Below are 27,789 nucleotides of genomic sequence, written 5' to 3' on the forward strand. Positions count from 1 at the left end.
TGTACGGAGGGTCCTTGTCTTCAATTCTCACTAGGATTATGTTTATAGCATTTTTAGTGAGTATTTCTTTCAGGCTAGGCTTCCAACAGAGATAACAATCTTTTGTAACAGCCAAAGCGTATAATCCTAGAAGATACTGGCATGAACTTGTATGGAATCTGAAGGCCATTGGTGCCATGGAAAGCTCCTCCATTGACCCTTTCATCTTGTAATGTCTCTCCTACAACCAAATGACAAATACTGTTTGTGATAAGTTCTGGCAGAGACATTTTGACAGCCAAAGGACAAGATCTTGTCTGTGATGAGTTAGAAAATTCAGAAACAGACACACTGATACCATGTATACATGTACATACATGCATACAAACTTTGGTTAATGAACATTACCAAATTTGTCAGGAGGTGCAACCACGGTTCCCTTCAATAGTAGTGAAAGCTGTAAAAAGAGTAAATTTTGAAAGTAAGCACATAAAAGGTTGATGATTCTGAATGATTCTAGTACAAAATTTCATCTTAATAGACAAGTCAGCAGTTTTCAGAATCTTGGAGAAACAAAACAAATGTGGCACCAGTTGATTGCTCTAATGAACAAGTTGGGAATTTAATAATTAAAGGATTTAACAAATATACGCACATAGATTAAAACCTTGGTCAAAAGTGAATCGTGAAAGACACGTCCCTTCTTCAATTTCACTTCATCCATGTTGCTGTCTCAAAGGAAATTATGATATATAAACAATCAAACAAGTGTCTTAAAAAAGAAATATTTTAAGTTATGCGAGACAACTTTTGTACTATGAATACCAGAATTTGAAGATCAGAATAGAAAGTGTGCAGGTATTTTTTGGCTATTGATAGCACAAAGAAAGCATGGACAGCACATGAAATGACAGTTGCACATCAATAATCTCACTTTCATGCTCATACATGCCTTTTAGCTCACTATGCCCATACTCAGGGAGCTTGTTGAGAAGCTTACTTTCAGTTCCTTGCTTATTTCATGAAATTTTCTTGTGGTACCGCGGTACTCCTTCTCAAGAAGGGGGATTATCAGAGGGACACTGTCCATGTATCTTACATCCACAAAGTTAAACAGCTTTAAGTTAAAAAAAAAAAAAAAGATCTATCAGATTAAGGCAAATGTTTAGAAAGTACCTTCTCTGCAGTAGTTCTTCAAGAAACAACTTAAGGCTGCTAACACCAATTCTTGATCTGTCATTCTTTGACAAAGAGCGGCCTAATTTTTCTTCCAAAGAAGCAATACCTTGTATTTCCCACAAAGAAACAGCCTGAAATAAGAAATACTCTTTCACTTCCAAATTCCAATACAATTGGATTAGACAATCTAAATCACTACCACCAGGGGCGGAGGGAGGGGGGCCCACCTAGGCCATGGCCCCACCCTGGCAAAATGGAAAAAAAAAGTTTACATTGAAAAAAAAATTATTTTTTAATCACTCTATGTATTTTTTAGATTTAAATTTAGTTTGGCCCTACCCAGATCCAAAGGTTGGACTGTTCTGGCTCCGCCACTGACTACCACGATCTGTTCCATGCAGGTATCAAAACCTTTATTTTTATCCTTGCCACAAATTTGAAGCTATAAAATGTCCGAGGACTATTTTATTTTTCAAGACTCAAATTTGAACTCTGACAGAAGAAAGGCTAATTTTTCATCGAAGAATGGCTGACCAATAACTTTAGAGTTTATAGTTTACACGACAAAACAAAAAAGGAAAATTTATAATGATGGAAAAGAAAAATAGATGGTCGCGAGCATATACTAAGAGAATAGAAAAAAAAAAAACAAAATTGTTCTTATTAGAAGATATATGACTTGTAGAGGTCCCGTGTACTCATATAAGGATGCATGAAGTTTCAGAAGCCTCTTAAAGAAGGGAAGGACATAAATGCCAGAATCGTTTGAGACAATGAAATTGTGAAAATTACCTGTTTAAATTCATTATTTGACCTAAAAACAGATTCATGTCAGAACCCACTCTTCCAGATAGTGCACAAACGAAAATGCAGAAATCGAAAAACAAACATTTATGATTCATGTGTTTCATAAAGGGCGGAGTAGAACCTGTAGAGGCGACCGCCGACATTCTGTCGGCGGCTGTGGGAAGAACGGCTACAGTCCCCATAGAGTCGTTCTCCAGCGGAGGTAGTGGCGGCGGCGGCGGCGGCAATGGGTTTCTCTCCTCAGCCATAGCAGCCCAGTGATGGGGACAGACAATTCGCGTATGGCTAAAGGGACCGATTACCCAGACGGTAAAACTTTATGTATCTCACACCATCACAAGACACGAGTATTTATACTTAAGGGTCCGAAACGGATATGGACCCGTATCGATGCAGGACTATTCAGATGGGGAAATCCCAACAATCTCCCACTAGTCCAAGTCGATATCAAGGGTAAACAAAATGAATGGACTAGCCTTAAAATCCATTCCAAGGTCCCACCTTGTTGTCTTACAAAACTTCTCAACAAACAAATGAGAATACAAAATAAATAGACAACAAGCTTAATGAGAATCAACAAACTGTATGTGATCACATTCATAAATGTTTACATAATAGTGTGTTTTCATTGAACTACACAAATCCATCCTCTTAACATGTTCAAAGAACATACCAGATGCTAGCGCTTTAGTAAGAGGATCTGCAACCATATCTGTAGTCCCAATGTGTTGAACACACACTAGTTGATTCTCTGTCCTTTCCTTAATAGCAAAATACTTAAGTTCCATATGCTTACAAGAAGTAGTACTTTTGTTGTTGTTGGAAAAAGACACTGCAGCTTCATTATCACAGTGAACCTTAAGTGGTCTCTCAATAGATTCCACTATCTTGAGCTGTGAAATGAAATTTTTTATCTAAATTGCCTGTGATGTAGTCTCATATAATGCAATGAATTCTGCTTCCATGGTGTGAGCAGTAGTAACAGTCTGCTTTTTGCTCCCCCATGAGATGACACCTCATGATAGAAGGAAAACAAAACTAGTAGTAGACTTTCTACTATCGGTACATCCTCCAAGATCGGCATCAGAATAGCCAATCACTTCTAAATGGTCTATCTTGTGATATGTCAACATTTAATCTTTTGTCCCTTGCAAGTACCGCATGACTCTCTTTACAACCTTCCAATGTGCCATGCCTGGATTAGATTGAAATCTACCAAGCATGCCAACAGCAAAGGAAATGTCAGGCCTAGTACAAATCTGCGCATACTGCAAACTGCCAACCGCAGATGCATATGGAATGTTGATCATTTGTGCCTTTTCAAATTCGTCCTTTAGAAAATCATTTAGGCTCAATTTATCCCATTTAGCAATGAGTGCCGAAATAGGAGAACAATTCTCCATCTCATATCTCTTAAAAACTTTATTGATGTATGCTGATTGGGAGAGACTTAAAAAACATTTAGATCTGTCTCGACGAATCTCAATGCCGAGAACAAATGAAGCCTCACCCATGTCCTTCATCTCAAAATGAGATGCGAGAAAATGTTTGAGTTCTGTTAGCAATTGAAGATCATTTGAAGCAAGCAAAATGTTATCCACATATAAAGTCAAAATTATGAACTTACTCCCACATGTCTTAAAATACACATATCGATCAATGATGTTTTCTGTAAACCCAAAAGTCGTAATGACTTCGAAAAACTTAATGTAGCATTGACGTGAGGCCTGTTTAAGTCCATAAATCGCTTTATTAAGCTTGCAAACCAAATGATCTTTACCACTCTCAGAAAACCCTTGAGGTTGATCCATATATACCTCTTCATCCAAATCACCATTCAAGAAAGCCGTTTTCACATCCATCTGATGTAGCAGAGACAGATGAACATGTCTCATTATAGTCAATGCCCTCCATTTGTGTGAATCCTTTAGCAACCAATCTTGCCTTGTATCTCTCTATGTTGCCTTTAGAGTCCCTCTTGGTCTTATAGACCCATTTACACCCTACGGGTTTTACTCCTTCAGGCAATGACACAAGGCTCTATGTCTGGTTTTTAGCCATAGAGTCAAACTCTTCTTTCATGACATTAATCTAGTGCCTATATTGTTTCCTTTCAACGGTTTCAATGAATGTGAAAGGATCATCATCAACATCTATGAAATCACTAGGCTCTTGTAGGTATACCACATAGTCTGATGATATGGGAGATCTCCTGGCCCTTGTAGATCTACGAACAGGTAATTGATCATTTTCAATTTGTATGTCCACATCCTGTTCGTGTTCATCAGTATGATCTACACTTAATTCATCTGGATCTGATGCATTGCCTGTATAATTTACATTCATGTTATCCTGGGAGACAACATAATCATACACATTTATATTCTCTTTATCAGGTCTACTTTCAGTATCTTGTATTTCCTCAAAATTGAGGTTTTGTAATGCATCTAACCCAAATGAGTCATCTTCCAGGAACTTGGCCTTATGTATTTCCACAATATGTGGTGTATGACATGGACAATAAAACCTATAGCTTTTCGATCTTTCTAGATAACCAATAAAGAAACCACTGGTTGTTCTAGATCAAAGGCTTTTATGTAGGGGTTATACAATTTAGCTTCAGCAGGACATCCCCATATGTGCATATAAGAAAGAGAAGGATTCCTACCTGTCCATAACTCGTAAGGAGTTGTGGGAACAGCCTTAGTAGGAACCCTATTCTGCATATGTACTGCTGTCTTGAGAGCTTTACCCCACAATGTTAGAGGGAGAGTAGAGTAATTTAACATAGCTCGAACCATTTCTTTAAGCGTACGATTTCTTCTTTCAGCAACACCATTTTGGTAGGCGCTGCCTGGTATAGTGTATTGAGGCACAATGCCTTCTTCCTTTAGAAATCGCGCTAATGGTTCATCCCTTTGTCCCATCTCAGTGAACCTACCATAATATTTACCACCTCTATCTGATCTGACTATCTTGATAACCTCACCGGTTTGTTTCTTTACTTCTTTCTTATAATCTTTGAAAACTTGACACACATTGGATTTTTCAAAGATTAAGTAGAGATACAAATACCGAGAATAGTCATCTATAAAGGTGACAAAATATTTTTCGCCTGTGTAACAAGGAGGGAAATGTCCACAAACATTTGTGTGAACAATTCCTAATTTTTAAGTACATCGCTCGACACCTTTTTTATATATGTTAGTTTGCTTTGCCTTTATGCAATCTACATATATGTTGTTATTTGTAAAATCAAGAGATCGTAAGATCCCTTCATTTAAAAGTCTCCTTATTCTCTTTTCAGAGATATGACCCAAACGGCGGTGCCATAGCATGTATGAATCATCCTTTATGGTACTACGCTTATTGCCAATTATATTATGACTAGAAACCAACGATTTAGGAGATTAGATCTTCACATTCAACTTGTATAAACCATCACACAAAATAGCAGAACCAATTTCAACAAGATCTTTATAAGTCAACATTTTTGAATTTTCAAACTTTAAACAGAAATCAAATTTGTCCAGTCTTCATACAGAAATTAAGTTTCTACTATATGATAGAAAAAAGAAAACATCATGAAGATCCAAAACAAAGCCAGTATCAATCCTAATCTGGCATTTTCTACAGCCTTCACATGTGAGCGCATTTTATTTCCTGATAAAATGCTCCTCTCATGTAGTGTTGGTTTCCTTTTGCTCAGAAAGTCCTGTAAATTATTGGTAATATGCACAATAGCACCAGAGTTAATCCTCCAACTATTAATATGAACATGTAACATATTACTTTCAAGTGAAACAAATGACATGTTACCTTTCTTCTCTAACCAATTCTTATACTTGATGCAGTCTGACTTCTTATGCCTTTTTTCTTGCAAAAGAAACACTTTATAGGGGCTAAGTTAGTCTGCGCAGTTTGAAAAGCAGGTTGACTTGATGACTTCTTCTTGGCACTCCTTTTCATTGAACTTTTCTTTATGCCAACTTTACCATCCCCAGAGTGAGAAACCATATGTGCACTTTGCAACTTCTCACCCTTCATTCTTTCCTCCTCTTCAACACATTTAGACATCAATTCATTGAATGTCCATTCAGTATTATGTGTGTTGTAACTGATCTTAAAAGGAGTATATTCAGCTGGTAAAGAGGTCAACATAAAGAATACCAAGAATGATTCAGAAATAGTCAACTTCTTGTCATTCTTTTGAGAAGCAATGTTCTTCATTTCTAACATATGCTGACGAATGTTACTCCCTCCTTGATATTTCATAGATATTAACTTTGACATTAGGGTACTAGCTCTGGTTTTATGAGAACTGACAAACTGAGCCTCAACTGCACCCAAGAACTCTCTCACCGATCTACAAGGTGGGATAGCAACACGTATGTTCTTAGCGACCCTTGATTGCAAAAGCAACAAACTTAGTTGGTTAGAACGCTCCCACTTGTCAAAATACACTATTTCATTATGTGTACTTTCTGGTGTAAGAGGTGGTGAATCAGGTCGCCTCAAAGCCACATCTAGATCTATATACCCCAATGTAAACACAACATTTTCTTTCTATTCAGCATAATTTGAATCATCAAGTAAAGGGATAGAATTTGAACCATTAAAATAAATAGATCCAAACAGTGTAGACGACAAAAGACATCTATAAGTTGACATGCATTATATGAGACAAACCATATAGAACAATAAACCAAATAAAGATTCTTTATATCTACTATTTCCAAGACAAATACCAGGGGTCATTAGGATACTACTTTGGTAATATACCTAATACACATATGTATTCAGTCTTAACTTTATCTAGTAAAACTAGGAAATATAAATCTAAACTATAGTTAATCATAACACCTTTGGGTGTAAAATGACAGAACTATATAAGGATCTATTTTCTTATTTTACTCTACTCATTCTCTTGAACATAACACACTACCTTTGGGTAATTATGCTACTTCAAATGAGAATAAGCACAACATGAAACACTAATGTGTCTTTAAATCATGCGTAGTCACTTTAGTGAGGTATGACATGATTTAACTAATCATAAGCTATTTACATTAGCGTTATCGTACAACTTTATGATCATGCAATAAAATTTAACCTTAGCATAATCATAAACAAAACATGATACAAAAATATAATATGTCACAATAACACATTTAAAATGAAACACTAATCACATGAATCATTTCTGCACAATAACTTAATGCTATCTAAATTGTTCATTAAAGCTCCATAAAACATAATGAATCGGTCTCGTATCGATCTAAAATAATCGAACCAATCCATTAATCACCTTAAATGGACATAAAACCACATATACCAGCTTCCTCTAGCTTAAAACCGGTCCCGTATCAGTCCTAAATGGACTGAACCGATGGAAAACTAGATGAACCGGTCCGAAAAGGAAAAGAACTGGTCTCAAACAACTCTGAATCGGTTCAAAAGGGTCCGAACTGGTTCTGAAACTGAATGAACCGGTCTTATAAACTGAGAACCAGTCCAGAACCGGTCTGAAAACGGATGAACCAGTCCCGAGAGCGAAAGAACCGGTTTGAAAACAACTGAAACGGTCTGTAAATGACTCGAACCGGTTCTATTTTAAAATCAGTCCGTATGGATACGGGTCGGGTCCTATCGGACCCGACCCGATCCAGAAACTTAAAACGCGGGCGGAAGAACGGGCGCGAACAAGTTTTTTTTTATTAAAACTTTATGGATCCGGATCGGGTCAGGACTGACCCGACCTGGTTCCGACCCACCTCCCGCTCGACCGAGCGAGCAGTTTCACTCACGCGAAACTGCCGCTCGTATGCCCTACGCCGAGCGGCGGAATCGCTTCCGACGGGCCTCCAGGGGGGCCTTGGGTGGGCGACGGCAGGGGCTCACGGCGCCATCCGGCGACCGGTAAGCCGCCGGCGGCCCTCTGATCTGCCGTCGCCCTCCCTACTATTGTTCCTCTGATGCCCCTTTCTGGTTCGTCGGGCGGCTGGAAAAATGGTGCCTAAAAGCCCACCGACAGGCCACCCAACGGCGTGGGTGGCCGCCGACGGGGCAAACCAGCACGGTCGGAAGTCGGCTGTCGCCTAATGCCCGACCCACGCCCGCCTAGACGCCGGATTCTGGCAATCCACCTCCCTTCTGTCACCTTTCCATCCCCCTTTCTCTTTCGTGGTTTTCCCTCTTTCGTGGTTGCCACAACGCAAGGGAGCCGTCGGGGAGGGGGTCGAACCAGGATGGGCTGGAGGCCATTCGTCGCTTTCCGACGACAAACACCTGCCCAAAGCCGACCGTCCCTATCCGTGTTCGTGTCCCTACGGCTGCAACGAAAGCCGACAGCTTCCATCACCGACGCGATGGAGGCCGTCGCCCTCTTTCCACATTTTTGCCCTATTCTCTTTGCATGAAAACAGAATGCAAAGGAAAACACGGAGAGGAATCGTGGAGTGGGCTCATAACCCATTGTTGAAGCTTTGCAAGGAATCTAGATAGCGCACAAACGAAAATGCAGAAATCGAAAAACAAACATTCATGATTCATGTGTTTCATAAAGGGCGGAAGTAGAACCTGTAGAGGCGACCGCCGACTGAATGTCGGCGGCTGTGGGAAGAACGGCTACAGTCCCCATAGAGTCGTTCCCCAACGGAGGTAGTGGCGGCGGCGATGGCAATGAGTTTCTCTCCTCAGCCACAGCAGCCCAGTGATGGGGACAGACAATTCGCATATGGCTAAAGGGACCGATTACCCAGACAGTAAAACTTTATGTATCTCACACCATCACAAAACACGAGTATTTATACTTAAGGGTCCGAAACGGATATGGACCCGTATCAACACAGGACTATCCAGATGGGGAAATCCCAACAAAGTCATCATACTCCAAGCAAATAAAGGTCTGATGTGAACTAAAAACTGGATTTTATGCATGCCCGCAAGCACGTGCATTGCAACCTGATGAGTTGTAGCGTTACTCCAACCATTACAGTCCTCAAGGGAGAGAATGATAAACTCCTTATGCTGCATCTTTCCTCCCACAAGAGCTTCAACTGCACGTGCTTGAGCCTTCAAATGTATTTTGGAAGTCAGTTCATGAAAGAACAAGAAAAAATAAAAAACTAAGCTTGTTCCATGGAGGAATACTTGAACAATTTTCTGAGAACCAGCAGACAAAAAAATAAATGCTAAACCAACCATTCAAAACTGACCCACTTTTTCTTTTTCTCATCCAGAGTAATAGATGACATCTATACAAAATTGAGGATATGGAACTACTGTAACACAAATTTCTAGGATCAATTATGATACTAAAAAAAGTAAGTGTGTGTGTGTGTGTAAAGCAATAAATGTTACTTTCTAAAGAATAAGCTTAATTTAATTTTCTCCTTTAAGTCACAAAATTGGAAGGTAAAATCAATAGGAATCAGCTGAACAAACATGCAATACAGTTTAAATTCATCCTAATTTGTAGTTATTTAATATTTTCCCAATTAATATAAGAACAAATGGTGATAGCCTTTAACAAACAAGAATCAACATAAGCCTATCTTGACCTAATTTCTACTGCGAAAAAACAGATGACTGCAATAAGTCAAAGAACAGGGGCATGAATAAGTACGAGATGATGAAATAGACCCCCCAAAAATGCAAACACGGTTAAACTTCATGATACAGGAATGTGGCATGTAGAAATCCATAGTTCAGTGGATGGCATGCATCTTGAGATTACCTAAAATTCAAAGCTTCATACTGCTGTGAATGTTTGTACCCGCAACATTCTAGTTTTCCTGCCTGGAGCGGGAGAAACAAGGCCTGGTGTGTCAATGATTGTGAGATTTGGGCAGTATTTATATTCAATTCCAACTGTTATTTCCTTTGTAGAGAACTGACATGCATCACGCTCAGGCCTTATGTTTTCAGCTTCAATATATGCCTGTTTACCACTATTACTAGTTATTGATTTGAACCGGCGCAATAGTATGCTACTCGAAGATGAAATGGCATAGTTCCTGCAATGATCAGCTAAATAAACAGTAGAAAAACAAAAAGATAGACCAAACCTAACAACAACAGAACCAGCATTTGGCCATCTGTTTAATGCATGTCAAAATTAAATTTGGGCACAGAGAAAAAAAAAATTGCAAATGTCTTAATGGTTTCACTAAGATAAATATATGCCAAAGTAGTCATACCTTGATATAGAAAGGTCTTCCTAGAAGAATGTTCATGGGATATCAGATCTTTTGAGATGAAAACAGAGTAAGTGCCATATAATTTACAAGCCTGGTCTTCCATGATGCTGGAGCAAACAGGTGATCATAGAATATTCGGGCACCTTGAGTACCAATCAGAAATCCATATCCTTGAGCGCAAAGTTTAACGTGTTACTAGGCTTTGATGCCCACATCATGAACATACACGAGATAGCATCTAATAAACATAGAGAAGCATGTAATGATGTGATTATCACCGTGTTGGGAGGTCCGCTGTTTATGATATGAAGTTTTTATTTGGTAATTGAACTTTCTATTACTCCAGAATTGTATTTTCAGCTTTTTATGGTTCTGGATCTTGAAATTGTCATTTGTAATAGCTAGAAAGGGTACATTTTTCACCTTATATACAATAATTAGCTAGTCAGTCATTGAACCTTGAAAATGCCCATAGCTTTATGTGATTCACTTTCTCTTTTTTTCTTTCTTAAATATTCATAGCTTTATGTGATTCACTTTCTCTTTTTTTCTTTCTTAAATATTCATATAAACGTAGCAAAGGTTTTCATTTAAGAGTCTACCACGCATAATCCAATGCAGAACTTATAACATTTTAGGATGGTTTCTTTACTATAAATGCGCCTTTGATTGTATTTCCCTTGGCCTAACTTAAGAATCTTTTCTGATAGGCACACTTACGTGCCTAAATGAGGAGGAGCTCCTCTATAAAACTAACCAAATTGCACAATGTGTTATTAGAGACAGCGCAGTGTGTTAATAGAGACAGCGCCAGTCTCAAACTGATTGACACAAGCAATTTTAAGCGACATCATGATACACGTTAGGCAGGCGATTTAAGCTCAGGAAACGACGGTGCTTCTCCTCGGGCATGCGTGCTGCAGGAAAACATTCATGTAGGGTGGCAGGTCGTAATACTTGGACCTCAATCCGTAATTCCTCCTTAAGGCCACTGACGAATGTACCAATAAGGGTTTCAACAGGCCACCCACGAACCAAGTTCCTCAAAGTGCTCCTGGTACTCCACCACACTTCCTTTCTGCCAGTCGGGTTGGCCTTGTTAATGTTAGGAACAACACAGAATAAACTCTCCTCTCGCACACTCAAGAGGGGGTTAGAAGCAACAAGGAAGAAGACAACGATTTACGTGGTTCGGAGCAACAATCTCATACGTCCACGGTCACACAGATCTCTTGTATTCTCTCTCTCTATGAACACACAGCACAGACACTCTCAAGCGGCGGCCATCCTCAAAACATAAGGATTAAGGCAAACCCGCATTTGTACAAAATGATCCGCGGTATTGCATATGAGTGTCCAGTATGGATCAACTTCCATACACCAACAATCTCCCACTTGGAATTTGATCCATCCAAGTGCTTGTACATCACATACTCAACCTGTGCAACGTCTCCTCATCAATCAACCTTGGAGACAAACTGAAGTTAAACATAACCTCAACTTCTCAGCAGTCACTGGCTTTGTCAACATGTCTGCAGGATTCTCTGTTCCACGAATCTTTTCAAGAGATAGTATCTTCTCTTCCAACAAATCTCTAATGAAATGATACTTCAATTCAATATGCTTTATTCTAGCATGAAACACTGGATTCTTGGCTAAATGAATTGCACTTTGACTATCACAAGAAAGAACACTCTTATCTTCCTTTACATGCAATTCTTTTAGAATAGTCTTTAACCAAATCATCTCTTTGCTGGCTTCTGTAACTGCAATATATTCAGCTTTTGTGGTAGACAGTGCAACAACCTTTTGAAGCTGTGAAACCCAACTAACACAGGTTCCTCCTAGGGTATAAATATACCCGGTAGTACTTCTTCTACTGTCAAGATCACCACCCAAATCTGCATCTACAAAGCCATGCAAAAGTAATTCATTTTTCTTAAAACAAAGGCTCATACCTGAAGTTCCTTTCAAATAACGTAATATCCACTTCACAGCTTCCCAATGTTTCTTTCTAGGCTCAGCCATGTATCTGCTCACTACTCCCACTGCTTGTGCTATGTCTGGTCTAGTGCATACTATAGCATACATCAAGCTACCCACTGCTGAAGCATATGGAATCTTTGACATTTCTTCATGTTCTTCATCTGTCTTGGGTGACAAATCTTTGGACAGTTTGAAATGACTAGCAAGAGGCGTACTAACAGGTTTAGCATCTTGCATCTTAAACCTGCACAAGATCTTCTCAATATAATTTTGTTGAGACAAATTTAACGTACCTGTCTTACTGTCCCTACTAATTCTCATCCAAAGAATTTGTTTTGCAGTGCCTAGATCTTTCATTTCAAACTCCTTTGATAGTTGTTCTTTCAGAGAATTAATCTCTTGCAAATTTGAGCCTGTAATAAGCATATCATCCAAATATAATAGTAAAATGATATAACAACTATCAAGGTTCTTAAAATAGCAACAGTGATCCATATCACACTTCTTAAAAGCATTTCTCCCCATGAAGTTATCAAACTTTTTGTACCACTGTCTTGGTGCCTGCTTTAAACCATAGAAACTCTTCTCTAATTTGCATACAAGACTTTCTTTCCCTAATACTTGAAAGCCTTCAGGTTGCACCATATAAATATCTTCCTCCAAATCCCCATGAAGGAATGCAGTCTTTACATCTAGTTGCTCTAAATATAAATTTTTAGCTGCAACTAAACTCAATACCAATCTTATAGTAGTTAGTTTTACAACAGGAGAGAAAATTTCTGTATAATCTATACTTTCTTTCTGTTGGAAACCTTTCACTACTAACCTTGCTTTATACCTTTTCTTTCCATCTGCTTCTTTAATCCTGTATACCCATTTGTTTTGCAATGCCTTCTTCCCACAAGGAAGCTCAGTTAATGTCCACGTTCTGTTAGCATGTAGAGAGTCCATCTCCACTTTCATAGCTAACTCCCACTTAACAGAATTTGTAACATGCATTGCTTCATCAAAACACTTGGGTTCTCCAGCATCAGTTAACAACAAGTAATGTAAGTAAGGAGAATACCTTCGATTTGGTTTTGGCCTTCTACTTGATCTCCTTAATGGAGGTTGGGATGTGCTTGCTTCTTGTTCCATCTGACTGTTTCCATCTTGACTCTTAATTGCAACATCATTTTCAGAGGCATCTTGAAGTTCTACAATGTCTTCACTTGTGTCATGATGTTCATTCTTCTCAGACATAAGACTATCCTTGTCTTTGTACAGAGTCATCTCATTAAACACTACATCATTATGTCTAATAATTTTCTTCGTTTTATCATCCCAAAAGCGATACCCAAACTCATCATTTCTATAGCCAATGAAATAACATTTCCTGAACTTAGGATCTAATTTATCCATTTTATCTGAGTCTATATGTATGTAAGAAACACAACCGAAGACTCTTAAGTGTGCAAGATTTACCTCCTTGCCGGTCCAGGCTTCTTCAGGTATTCCATAGTCCAAAGGAACAGAAGGCCCACGATTTATCAAGTATGCAGCTGTATTGATTGCATCCGCCCAAAACATTTTTGGTAAGCCTGAATGCAGTCTCATGCTTCTTGCTCTTTCACAAAGGGTTCTGTTCATTCTTTCAGCAAACCCATTTTGTCGTGGTCTTTTAGGGACCGTTCTTTGTGTTCGAATCCCATGATCTGCACAAAAATTTTTAAACTCTTTGCTGTCATACTCACCTCCATTATCTGACCGCAGACATTTAATCTTCTTTCCAGTTTGATTTTCTACTTCTGCTTTCCACCTTTTGAAAACAGTAAACACGTCAGATTTATGTTTGAGAAAGTAAACCCATACCTTCCTTGTACAATCATCAATGAATGTGACATAGTATAGGGATCCTCCAAGAGAACGAACTGGAGCTGGTCCCCAAACATCAGTATGCACCAACTTTAGCTTTTTCTTCTTTGGAAGCCGTCCAACTTTGGAGAAAGTGACCATTTTCTATTTTCTGAAAACACAGTCTTCACATAGCTCAATGTCTATAGATTTCAAGTCATGCAACTTGTTATTTGTTGTCATGATCTTCATTCCCTTCTCACTCATATGCCCCAGCCTGTAATGCCACAACAATGATTTATTCTCACATTTCGCCACAGCCACTGTGTCTTTCACATCTGCAGTCATGTACAAAGTGCCAAGTTTGTGGCCTCGTGCTATAACCATAGCACCTTTGGTTATCTTCTAAGATCCGCCAACAAAGGTAGTAACATAGCCTTCGTCGTTTAACTGTCTGACCGAGATGAGATTCCTCTTCAACCCTGGGACATGTCTGACATCTTTTAACTTCCATACATGCCCATTCTGCATTTTAATGTGAACCTCACCTTTTCCTACAATATCCAGAGGTTCATCATCGGCAAGGTATACTCTACCAAATTTTCCTACAACATAGTTATGCATACTTTCATTTGAATATGTTGAATGGAAAGATATGCCAGAGTCTAAAATCCAAGACTCTATAGAGCTGTGTACACTCAAGGCAAGTGCATCAGCTATATCTTCTGTTGTTGCATTTGCTGAATCATCTTCACGATTTTGGTTCTTCTTCTTCAACAACCTGCAATCTCTTTTCCGGTGTCCTGGCTTACCACAGTTCCAGCAGCCATCACTTCGAGGTTTGGATTGACTCCTTCCCTTAGATTTGGACCTTCCACGCTCTTGGTAGCGTTGATTAGTTCTGCCCCTATTTTGAACATTTAGGGCAGAACCGAGGGGCTCTCCTGCCTCTCTTCTGCGAATGTCCTCACTAAGTATTAAATCTCGAACACCACTGAACTTCAATTTGCTTGACCCCGATGAACTACTCACAGCGGTCACAGTGGCACTCCAACTCTCCGGTAGAGATGACAGTAAAATTAAGGCTTGAACCTCATCATCAAACTTAATATCGACAGAACATAATTGAGAAGTAATAACATTGAACTCATTTATGTGATCCGTAACAGAGGCACCTTCAGCCATTTTCAAATTAAATAATCGACGCATCAGATATACCTTATTCAAAGCAGAGGGTTTTTCGTACATATCTGTTAGCGTCTTCATCAGACTTGCTGTCGTCTTCTCGTTAACAATGTTGAAGGCGACGTTTCTAGCTAGCGTCAACCGGATGACTCCAAGGGCTTGTCTATCCAGCAACTGCCAATCTGCATCAGCCATTGTTGCAGGTTTCGCTCCCATGAGTGGTTCATGCAGTTTCTTCTGATACAAGTAGTCCTCGATCTGCATCTTCCAGAATCCGAAGTCTTTACCGTCGAACTTCTCGATTCTGACCTTTCCTTCTTCCAGCGCCATTGTTCCTACCTCGAACGAACCGAGCTCTGATACCAGTTGTTAGGAATAACACAGAATAAACTCTCCTCTCGCACACTCAAGAGGGGGTTAGAAGCAACAAGGAAGAAGACAACGATTTACGTGGTTCGGAGCAACAATCTCCTACGTCCACGGTCACACAGATCTCTTGTATTCTCTCTCTCTATGAACACACAACACAGACACTCTCAAGCGGCGGCCATCCTCAAAACATAAGGATTAGGGCAAACCCACATTTGGATCCGCGGTGTTGCATATGAGTGTCCAGTATGGATCAACTTCCATACACCTACAGTTAAGAAACTAGCTATCGAAACCACCAAATGGTGAGTTCGTCAAAGTTCATGGCAGCATGTCTTACCTTCATTGTCTCCAAAATTCCTTGGCATTCAAGGAACTGTTCAGTCTTGAAGATCCAACTTGGTAGGTCATCTCCATTGAAGCCGGGAAAATCCATCTTGATCGGCTTTCATCGGTTTGCTTCTCCTCCCTCCCCCCATATGGGAAAGTAGGCAGTGGCAAAGCTGGGCTGCCCCCAGTGTGCGCCAAATGCATATTGACAGGAAAAACGCCACCGAAAGTTGGTCTGGTACTGGCATGGGTAACGCCAAAGGTGTCAAATGAGATGCCAAAAACCAGTGGCGGAGCCAGCGTGGGGTAGGTGTGGGCGCCTGCCCACGCCAGCCCAAGATAGCCCAAAATATTTTTCAAGTCGTAGCGTAGCCTTCTTCCTCCCTCTCACTCTCTTCACTATTTGTTAGAAATTCATAAGAATTGAGATCTTAAATCCAGTGTTATCATAAAAATGTCATGCATGCCGGAGAAGTTACCGAAGGTTCTTCTTACCTTAGTCGATTTTCATGGGGAAAAAGAGGCAGACCACCATAATTCTGGCTTTTTACATGATTGCAAGGGATAAATTATCCATGATAAGTTTAACGGAGTGGTGGTACACGAAAACCATTTGTTTCATGCCTCATTTAATAAATCATGAGTTTAAATTAAAAAAGAAAAAGGTGAGAGAAGAAGGCCACGTTCGGAGACGGCTAAGAATTTTCTTAAATATTATAAAATTTTTAAGTGGTCTCCCACATCTTCACCCTGTGGGGCCTATGGCCTATTAGAAGCATGCATGCCGTCTATAATTTATTTGTTTTAACCACATTGGAAAATTATCAAGAATTGTCTTAAATATTTTAAATTTTTTAATTGTCTCGCACATCTTTACCATGTGGCCTACTTAGAAGAAATGCATGACATCTTTTGTCTTCCCCACATTGGAAAATTATCTTTTCATGTACGAAATTTTTGTGAGATTCGGATTCCTTGTTGTAGATGAAGTCTTACACTCTATCATGGCTGGTACCAAACCAATTAAATGTACATTTTAATTTTTGTGAGATTCGGATTCCTTGTTGTAAATCAGGTTATATAAGCCAAATAAAAGGCCAACACTTCCTGATAATGGTTAGCATTTTAGGCATTTTAGGCCCTGTCCGGACCATGTCTTTTTTTTTTCCTTCCTCCCAATAAGATATTTTAAGTTAGAAGATGTGTCAGTCTCTTAAAAATTCTTTATTTTTAAGTAAGAATCTTAAATATTTATCCTTAAGAATCTTAAATATTTATTCTTATATATATATAAGTCTCCACCAGCTTTGAGTATTTTAAGTAAATGCCTCGCCAGCCAATTAAACTCTAATAAATCCAAACATAATGAAAGCAATGCTGAAATAAGACTAAAAACAGACCATAACGTATCAACAGAATAAACTTGGTGGAAAATGAGTTTGTGAAGCGTTCTAAATAATGTGGATAAACTCAATTACACCAACAAGAAGGAATATCAAAATCCATCAAAGTTCGGAATACCAACATCCTGTAACCACTTCATAAAATGTCGAACACATTCCAAACCAAGAATTTTCTATACTTAATCTCGTCAAGGCTCTTCTCCTCCAACAGCGTCGGACCACCCTCGGACACGAGGTGAGAGAGCGGCTCCTCGCACAAGGCATTGCACTTCATGTGCAGAGTGATGGGGCGCCTGGTCTTTGTCCTGCCACCGACGTGGTTGAACTGGAACCCATAGGCCATAAGTGCCTCCATGAGGGCACTCTTGCCGTCCGATGGCCGACGATGATATCGGAACGGAAGATCAGAAAACTGATTTTAAGGAAAGATGAGATCAAGATTTTGTTGTAACATACACATTGTAACATCCCTAGTGTACATATCTCACCATTTGTTAATTTGTATAGCTATAAATACCTGATCAGGATTTTGTTTTAACATACAGATTGTAACATCCCTACTGTACATATCTCACCATTCGTTAATTTGTATAGCTATAAATACTTGCAATCACCCCAAATTTTTTTCAAGTCCAAAATTCAATTCATGGATCCAAACTAGATCCAAAAAAATTCAAATTAAATCCAAATCAAGCATTTTGGACCTAAAACTCGAATTGCATTCAAAATGACAAAATTTGAGCACCGCGCTCACATGGACCTTGGTTTAAGATCTCACCCAAGTCGCGTACTCGAACCAAAATCAAATTTAAAACCAGTTCAAAATCGCTTAAAACGGAGTTGAGCACTCGTTTTTAACAAAACTTTCCTTTTATTTTAAATCATAAATACATATTCAATTCAAAATTAAAAAAAAAAATATTTGACCTCTCGCGTGCGACGAGTGCGATCGAAAGCGCGACCCACCTGCCGCGGTTGCGCGCGACAGTGCCCGGCGCTGTTGTCTGCCCCTTCCTCCTTCCTTTTTGATGAATAACTGCCCTCTATGGGGCAGTTTTGGTCTTTTGGGGTGGGCAACAGCCCTGCCCACATCAAAAATTGTTTTTTTGCAGTCCTCATGACCAATCATACCAATTTAAAACTATTTCTTTTTCAAAATAATTCAAAATTATTTGAAATCTGGATGAAAATGTTATAAAATTCTAAAAGTTTCAATTTTTGAGTTTTGACTCCAAAACTCCCTATAAATACCCATACAATTCCTCCGGGCAAGAGTTAGCCTTTGGAAAAACTCTATTGTATTCTCACTTAAAAACTTAAAGTTTTTCCCTTAGCTCTTTCTCTCCCTCTTCCTCTTTTCATTTCTCTTATTCCTCTCCAACTTAGAGCAAACTACAACTTTCTTGGAGATATCTTCTTCATTATCTTGGAGATTCTTTCAAGGTAAGTCTAAAATCATTTCAAACATGGTTGTTCATTTTCCTAAGTCATTTCTCATTAGAGGTATGTAATCATCATTTCTCTCATTTCTCACTTATTTTCTTTCTTCTATTCTTCATCTCTCAATGGCCAAAGGAGATAGCGCTCAACCTCTTTTTAGAGACAAGAGGTTATGCTCAAGTGCATCAGGAGCATGGAAAGATGAAATGATCTTTCATTTCATGATTGAACCATGTTTTCTCTTTTATTGAATGTACCATTTCTTTCTTCATTTTCTTCTCATCTTCATCAGCCATGGCCAAAAGAGATAGCAATCAACCTCTTTTTATAGACAAGAGGCTATGCTCAAGTGCACCGGGAGCATGGAAAGATGAGATGATCTTTCATTTCATGATTGAATCAAGTTTTTTCATTCATTGAATGTAGCATTGTTTTTATTTCTTCATTTTCTTCTCGTCTTCATGTTTTCACGGTCAAAGGAGATAACATTCAATCTCTTTTTAGAGACAAGAGGCTATGCTCAAGTGCACCGAGAATATGAAAAGATGAGATGATCTTTCATTTCATAGTTACATCATGTCATCCCTCCAAATTGAATCTTTTTCTTTTCATCTCTCTCTCATTCATTGAATATTGTCTATGTATTATCCACACGTAGTTGCTTGGATTTCCCTTTTATATGCGAGTGTGCGGTGGGAATGAAAGTGTAGTTAGGGTTATTTTTATTTTTATCTTCATATTGATTTTTGAGGTTGAGACTTGTCCAACCTGAAGAAAACTCCCACGAAAATGTACATGTAAATATGCATTTGCATGTCATTTTGAATTAGTTTCTTTTCTAATCTCCCAATTAGGATCCCTAACGAGTGCCTTGTTATATTGCTTGTTTTTCTTCCATAACTAACGGTGGAAAGAATATATCCCATGTGATAAACCAAATCATAACATCCTATATTTAAATAAATCATATTTTTCAAAAGATTTTCAAAAGCAAATACCCTTTCTAAAGCAGTCTTGGAGACTTAGCTTAGACTCTTGCATGAGTCCAAGCTCCCATTCGGCCCATATCAAACTTGAAGTCGGTTGTTTTCATTTCTTTATTTCTAATATCATGAAGATGACACATATGTATATACATGGTATATACATATATGTGCACATGATTCCTTCATTTGTCTCTCTTTATGTTTTCACATTTTATTTTACAAATTTTTATATATATATGAATGCATATATACATGTGTTCTACTTTCTCTCTCTAGTGTATATATATATATATATATATATATATATATATATATTTCTCTTGTTCTTCCTCTCTCTATTTAAGTTTAAGACTTTATCTTCAAAAGCTTATACAAATATGTATACATACATATAGAGAATATATATCTCCTCATATTTCAAAATCTTCTATCTAGTGATATTTGAAATCTCTTTTTCTTTTTCTCGTTATTTTTATGAGAGTATTTCACCTCATCTGTCCTTTTTAATATTTTCCTTTGATGACTTTTTATATCTACCGACTTCACTAAAATCAAAACTCATATATATGATATTTACAAAAATAAAATCTTAGATGTATATTATGGTAGGAATGCTTTAGATGAATGTTGTGGTATGAATGTTTCATTCTCTTTTAATCATATAGGAAAGATCAATGCATTCATGCATTCACATTCACTTAATATCACAAATAAGCACAATCACATTTCTAAAAGAACTGAAGCAAGATGAGATGAAACTCTAACTAGATGGTAACCGAATTAGAGCAAAATCTCAATCCTGCTTAATGTCTTAAGAAAACACTAAAGTGATTTCAAAATAATTTTTCAAACTTTCCAAATGATATTCATAAGGATTTTTCGTTTCTATTTTTCCCTAAAATATTTCACATTCTCAAGCAACTCTTCAAGAACTTTTTTAAAAGTTTGAAACATCAAACTTTTAACGTTTTTTTATACCGCATATAGAATCAAAAAGATGTTTAAGTTAAAATGAAATGCATCAATATTAAACATAGCCCTTGGGTTGATTACCCTTGATAAAGGCATCGGGAACAGTCGATCCTCGTACCAACGGACGAGTCTTTTTTTTTTTTCATTTCAAAACAAAAACTCATTTTTCTTGAGCACTCTAAAACCAACAAAAAATTTTACTCATTCATTTTCTTCGTCTCTCTCGCTTATTTTTTCATGGTATCATAGCAATTTCCGTGAGAAGAATAGTGGGAAGGCGAGCGTCTCAACTAGGAATCTCGACAGAAGCATTCCTGTCTCCGGCAGATTCGTTTTTTCTTTTTTCTCTTTGCTACGAGTGCTGCCGAGATTGGAACAGGGGAGTTACCGCCAGTCCACGGCAACCAAATCGGCTGGCGTTGTCAATTCCAGCCACCGTAGCTGTCTAGCACGAGACCTACAGAATCCTACGCATCTGAGGATCAATTCAGCATAATTTCAGAATTTATGAAGCTGGCGATGACGAGCTGTTGATTTTCCAAGTGCCGCCTGTTTCCAGGCGACTGTCCTGCGGCTGACGAAAGAATCACCACCGCCTCCCCTTTTCTGATAAAAAATTGCGATTTCCCGATTCTCTGGTGATTCGTTTCTACAACTCCTTTGATTTACATTAACTGAGAGCAAGATTGATTGATTAATTCTCCGTCTGTGGATTATGAAATGGAGGATCTCGACTGAGACGGTGAACATCCTTCTGCTGCCTGCTATGAATCAGGGAGCGACTGCAACTTAAACGAGGACAATCCTCGACTGCTTCCCCTTTCTGCCAAAGATTGGGATTTCATCTAGATTCGGTGAATCATTCAATCCGTGTGAAGCATTCCTTTAATTCATGAACGAACTGTGATTTTTTTGCACTGTCGGTGAAGCATTTGGTGACTGGAGAGACCTGCGACCGAGGAGGAGTAGGAACCGGAAACAGAGACTGTTCGTGGGAAGATCCTGCATCCGCCTGCGCATATCCGGCGATTTCATCCCCATTTCCACATAAAAGATTGGGTTATTCCACACTTTCCGGTGAGGCAATCCAACATTACACTTTACTGTTATCTAAATGTTGAACTGCAAGCGATCAGTCTTCCTGTGCTGAGACTTCACGCCCGTTCTGTGCTCGTTGATATCGGCTGAAGCAGGAGACCATTTCTCACATGAACGGGATAAGAAAAATTCGCTACGAGGAGGAAAAGATTTTTTATAGTAAGAAGGGATTATGCCAAGTGGCTCTTCACTGCTTTTCATTGGAGAATTGGAGAAATCGGGCGGGAGAGAGGGGTTAAGGAAAGAGGAAGGAATATTTTAAGAGAAAATCGAAAAGAAAAAGCAGGAAAGTGGGAGAAATCAAAGGTACAGAGCAGGACATTAATAAAAGAGAGAAAAAGAAAGAGAGAAAAAGAGATTATAAGAGATAAATCAGAGGGAGAGAGAGAGATATTAGATAGAGATAAAGAGAGAGAAACCTAAGAAAGAGAGAGAAAAAATTAATAAAAAGAAGATTCTAAGAGAGTAATTGAAGAGAGGGAAAGAGATTTAAAAAAAAAGGTAAATAGATGTACCAAAAAAAAAAGATAAATAGAGGAGAGGGAGAAACAGATTAATAAGAGAGAGAGAGAGAGTATCTTGGTGGTATAAAAATAGATTTTTGATATTTTAGATTGTATCAAATATTTATAAAGATAATGTAGCAGCTTTTATGTTTGAATTAAAATTTATAATATATATATATATATATAACTACAATGGCAATGGTCATTTTTGTGGGTAATGCAAAAATATGCTATGGTTGTTACAAATGATTTGATACTCCTAAGAGCCACAGTGTTTACCTTGCTCCGAAACCCAATAACCACTAAGTTTATAACCACAGCTCCCTCATTTAGTGGACAGGGGAAAGAGATTGGTTGAAAATACATACTCCATGGTTTCAGTGGAGGAGCCAGAAACTTTTGGCTGTGGGGCACTAGTACATAGTATGTAATTTTTTTTTCTAAATTTAAATATATATATATTATTTCTAACCCTTCTTCCAAACACCGGTTTCAATAACATTTTGACAGTCAAAAGTTACAACTGAATTGGTCCACACCTTTTGCAAAGCGAAAATATCCCTAACCAAATGAAGTTAGCAAAAGAAATATGGGAAAACTTGGAATGAAGATGACTGCACACAATTGGAAGGCTTTCTACTTCCAAACAGTTATCAACAACTTTTATTAAACATGTCATAATCGAGGAAAGAACCCAAATGCTTTATTTCAAGAAAAGTCTAAAAGAAGTTCAGAGAAGTTTGATTTGCTTGATATGAGCAAGCCTGTGTACATCTGCATACTCGCTGGCATATAATGATAATAAAAACAGTAAAAAACTTGCATAGCAACCAAAAATCACGACCAGGCAAAAGCGAGAGGAATTGTAAGTTAAATAAACAGAAAAAAATGATTATGACTCTTATATTATCTTTTATGAAATCTGTTCTTTACTTGTGATTATTGCCATTAGGTATGTTGTGTAACTAAATGGCTTGATGAAGATTATCCGGCTGGTGCATTCCCAACCTGTGATTAGCAACTAAATTGTGGGGATTTGCTACTAATTGTACTGAGCTCCCATCATGAAAGAACCTTTCCCATTTTCATCCGTATCACAACCTACAGCTCTTTTCATCCAATTGACTTGTACAGCCACAACACCTTTTTGATGAGTGATGGCAGAGCTACGCTTGATAGAGTGACAATTTCAGTGACAGTAAACAGTCTGCTTTCCATTTTGGACTATGGGGCTCGACCCAAGTCTGGCATGGGCATTGGACTTGAGAGAGTCTTGGATGGATGGAGCTCTTTCCAATGGAAGCTTTAATGGGCTGGCGTGGGCCCACGCCAGCCCACACGTAGCTCCGCTACTGCATGGTTTTAATGGCCTATTATCCAGCGTTTTTTTTTCTTGGGTATTCAGGCAAACTTCCATGAAACTATATCAATAGTATCAATGAACCCAAATATTGCAATTGCACAGACTACCAGCTTATAGGGTCTATTCTTAGTTCAAGATCCCTCTTACTAAGTAATTGAAAAAAAAGGATATGTAGATATGTTTTACCGAAGATGGGAATGGTATGGGGTCATGAACTAATAATCATGAATCTGACTCCACCATCAGATTATTAGTTCATCCCATACCAGATCGGGCCGAAATAAGGTTATGTACATTGTAAATAAGGTATGTACATTGTCTAAATAGATAAAGATATGGATCCCTGCATCGTAACATTCCATTTAAGATTAAAAATATGCTTAATCGGACCTACACTCATTTATATATTTCAAAAAAACATGAACTGAATGATTCTTTCAAAAAGACATAAACTGCCCATTATGTAATATACTTGTGGGGTGTCAGAAAAGGTCCCCACTTAGCTCATAGATCAGAGTTTCAAGGATCTTTTTAAAATTTTACATGTAGATGTCCGCATTCGAGCATATCTATATGTAATTGGAGTAGACGTAAAATATTTATAAGTATCTTCGAAAATTTCCTTAGAAAGTGAGAATATGTAATTAATAGACTTGAAAATGTGTAATTAATAATATTTGGTCCAGCGATCGTAAAGAAAATGACATTCTTGACGCTGTGTCTTAAATATATTTACTAAGGTTAATGGCAAGACAATGGAAAACGGAGAAGTAAAGTGAGAGGAGGGAATTAATGTAGTGCAATTTTTTTTTTTTTATTTTAGGTAAGGGGTACTAAGTCTACACTTATTTCTTTAATTCGAGTGTAGTGTCTGTCATCATTGTATTGCAGAAGCACCCACGAAAATTAAACTAATGACCACGCTTTCACGTCTCAAAAAGTAGAAAAAGATCATGACAATAATGACTTCTCAAGATGAATGAAAACATGAAATAAATGGCCAGAGAAATTGGGTCTACTTATTCAAAAAGAGGAAATAATTGTGGGCAGCCTGCTCTTTATATCGTTAGTTCTTGACTTCTCGCTATGCCTTTCTTTGATGGAGATTTCCTCATACATATACAAACAAACAAATATGCCCTAAAGCAGAATCTTGTTCATGCTAAATCACTGAATCAAAACTTTAACTGTAGCTGAAGCGTACGTAAATCCATATGAACAAACGGACGGTCAGATCGTGGTAGGATCTTCTAGGGTCTGTGCGGAGCACGTGCTGTTTCTCTCAAATGGGGAAGAGACAACCCTAGAAAGCGACGTTTCAAGTCTCACTTTCTGCTCCATGCATGACCATAGGGACCACTACCTTTTATATTATGAGCAATTTCGGATTCAACTCATCAAAGAATCCTTAATTGCGTACAAGTATCTATACATTATAAAAATACCTCATACCATATAAAATGACGTGATATCCCAAAACGCAATCACTTAATTAGATATTTACATTAAAATGGCCATAGTGTCTGAAATTCCTCATTGACATATGTCAGCCCACCAAACGATCCTTACAATTTCCCACTTGGGCCAAATATGTCTTTATACATTCAAACATTACATAAATTAGGAACTCATAACTACTATCTTATTAAACATCATTTTCACCAGTCTCGTCCATGATCCTATCAACACGGAACCAATGTGACTTTCACTGTATTAATATTAGCTAAACCTTCAACGATCATAAATATTGATACAATCAATGATATAGATCTGGTATGGATGTATAGCATAAGAATTACATGTAATGTGATTACAACATGTCTATTCTCAACAGGTCCTAATTTAAAACCTTATGGAGATCAAAAAACACAAACACAAAATGAAACCAAAGAACTTTACACTATATTCTGCAGAAAATTAATATGTGTATACATGAGAGCAAACAAAATACAAGCTCCCACTAAACAAGCACATCATCGAATGATAAAACCCCCATACGAACAACATGTTTGTGAAAGACCTTGCGTGTTAAACTTTTAGTAAGTGGATCCGCAATCATAGAGTTTGTTTCAATATCCTCTAAAGACATCTGACCATTCTGTATCATTTCTTTGACAGCCAAAAACTTAATGTCGATGTCCTTCGACTTTGACAAACTGCGGCTGTTATTAGAGTACATGACTGCTAAATTATTGTCACACAATAATCTTAGTGGTTTTTCTACACCAATCATAATGCGCAACCCTGTGACAAAATTCTGCAACCACAAAGCATGATTGGATGTCTCGTAACATGTTATGAATTCTGGCTATGGTTGAAATAGCTACTATTGTTTGTTTGACACTTTTCCAGGATATAGCTCATTCAGCCAACAAAAATACATAGCCTGAAGTATATTTTGTACTCTCTTGGCACCCAGCAAAGTCGGAATCTGAATACCCAATGATCTGCAACTAGCCTGACTTTTTGTACGTAAGTATAAAAATCTTTTGTTCTTTGTAAGTACTTCAATATTCTTTTGGCTGATTTCCAATGATCCATACCAGGATTAATTAAGTATCTGCCCAACATTCTAACGATAAATGCAATATCCAAACAAGTACAAACCTGAACATACATAAGGCTTTCCACAACAGATAAATAGAGAATCTTTTCCATTTCTTTAGATTCGAGTCCACTTTTAGGGCACTGTTTAGGACTAAACTTGTCTACTCTAGTAACTGGAGTATCTCTTGGTTTGCAATCTTTTATGTCATATCGCTAATGCACCTTATCAGTGTAGGCCTTTTGTGATAATTCAAGAATATCCAGAGAAAGATCTCGAAATATCTGGATCCCCAATACAAAAGATGCATCACCAAGATCTTTCATGTCAAATTTTGTTGACAAAGATTTCTTAGTTTCATGCAATATACCTACATCATTACTTACCAGCAATATATCATCGACATATAAAAACGGAAAGATAAATTTACCTCTATTGAACTTTTGGTATACATATTTATCAACCATATTAGTCTCGAAACCAAATGAAACTATAACTTGATGAAATTTGTAATATCACTGATTGAAAGCTTGCTTTAGCCCATAAATGAATTTCTTGAGTTTGCAGACTATTTTCTTTGCATCCCCTGAAACAAAGTTTTCTGGTTGCACCATATATATCGTTTCATCAATGTCTCTATTTAGAAATACTGTCTCTGCATCCATCTGATACAACTCCAAGTCAAAATGAGCTACAAGTGTCATTATGGTCTTAAAAGAGTCTTTCGACGAAACAGGAGAGCAAGTCTTTGTATAATCAATGTTTTTCTTCTTAGTAAAGCCCTTTGCGACAAAACGTAAATTATACCTTTCGATGTTTCCTAATGAATCACTCTTGGTTTTAAATATCCATTTACAACCAATAGGGCTCGCACCTTCAAACAAGAGAACAACGTCTCATACGTCATTATCTGTCATAGACTTTATTTTCTCATTCATAGATCTATCCACTTATGAAATTTAGAACTCTTTGTCGCTTGCTAGAGGTTAATAGGATCATCCTCCACTAAGCTCACATCAACATCATATTCTTGGAGATAGACAAAATCATTTGAAATTATGTTTTTTCTCTATGAGTGGATCTCCTCAGTGGCACCTCTACACGACCCGGGTCCGAAGTTCTTACCGAAAGCAGTCTGAGGCGGCAGTTTTTTTTATTCTTATGGATCCGAGTCGGGTCTTTCACGACCCAACCAGGTCCAACCCTACTTATGGATCCGGGTCGGGTTTGACATGACCCGACCAGGGTTCGACCGCTACCGCGTGAGCGGTTTCATTGATTGCTTTTATTTATGATTCATATGATCCGTTCAGGCAGCGACTCCACCACTCGCCGTGACCCGACCTGGGTCCGACCGATATCGCGTGAGCGGTTTCAGGCAGCGATGCCACCGCTCGCCTGCCGAACGACAGGCGAACGGTGGATCTCCATTGGAAGGCCACCCAAGAACGTGGGTGGCTGCCGGCTTGCCGCGCCAGGACAGCCGGAGGCCAGCCGTCCCCTTCCCTGTTCCTCTTCCCCTTTTCCCCTTTTGCGGCTGCAATGGAAGCCCAATGGCTTCCATTGCCCACGCCCCCGATTTCCACCATGGTTGTGTGGAAATGCTC

At 38.3% G+C, this 27,789-nt stretch overlaps 1 pseudogene; it reads right to left on the reverse strand.

Moving 5' to 3' along the window:
• Positions 1-74: 74 nt before the first annotated feature.
• LOC126409703 (uncharacterized) lies at positions 75-27,746 on the reverse strand (annotated as a pseudogene).
• Positions 27,747-27,789: the final 43 nt, after the last annotated feature.

The sequence above is a fragment of the Nymphaea colorata genome, chromosome 1, assembly GCF_008831285.2.
Source record: "Nymphaea colorata isolate Beijing-Zhang1983 chromosome 1, ASM883128v2, whole genome shotgun sequence".
NCBI lineage: Eukaryota > Viridiplantae > Streptophyta > Magnoliopsida > Nymphaeales > Nymphaeaceae > Nymphaea > Nymphaea colorata.